The sequence below is a fragment of the Egretta garzetta genome, unplaced genomic scaffold, assembly GCF_000687185.1.
Source record: "Egretta garzetta isolate BGI_Z169 unplaced genomic scaffold, ASM68718v1 scaffold576, whole genome shotgun sequence".
Taxonomy (NCBI): domain Eukaryota; kingdom Metazoa; phylum Chordata; class Aves; order Pelecaniformes; family Ardeidae; genus Egretta; species Egretta garzetta.
In genome coordinates this window covers 139127-139426 of record NW_009260074.1, presented here as the reverse complement: position 1 = coordinate 139426, position 300 = coordinate 139127, and positions in this window count along the sequence as shown.

Here is a 300-nt window from a genome sequence, read left to right as displayed (position 1 = left end):
GAGAAGGTGGTGGGGGGGGGGGGCGATGCCCCTGGGAGCACGGGGGACGCCATGGCTGTGGGGGGATCCTAAGGAGGGTCAAAGGTCAGCTTGGAAGCCGAGGGGCAAAGGTCAAGGGTCAGGTGAGAGGGGTCAGGCCCCGCGCTGTGGTACCAGGCCCGCGGGCTCCATGGCGACCCCCATAATGTACGGGGAGCGGGCGTGCCCCGCGCTGCCGCCCAATCAGGGGAGGGAATGGCTGTGATTGACAAGAGATAGCCCCACGCGTCGGCGGCCCGAGGAAGCGCCTCGCCAATAGGA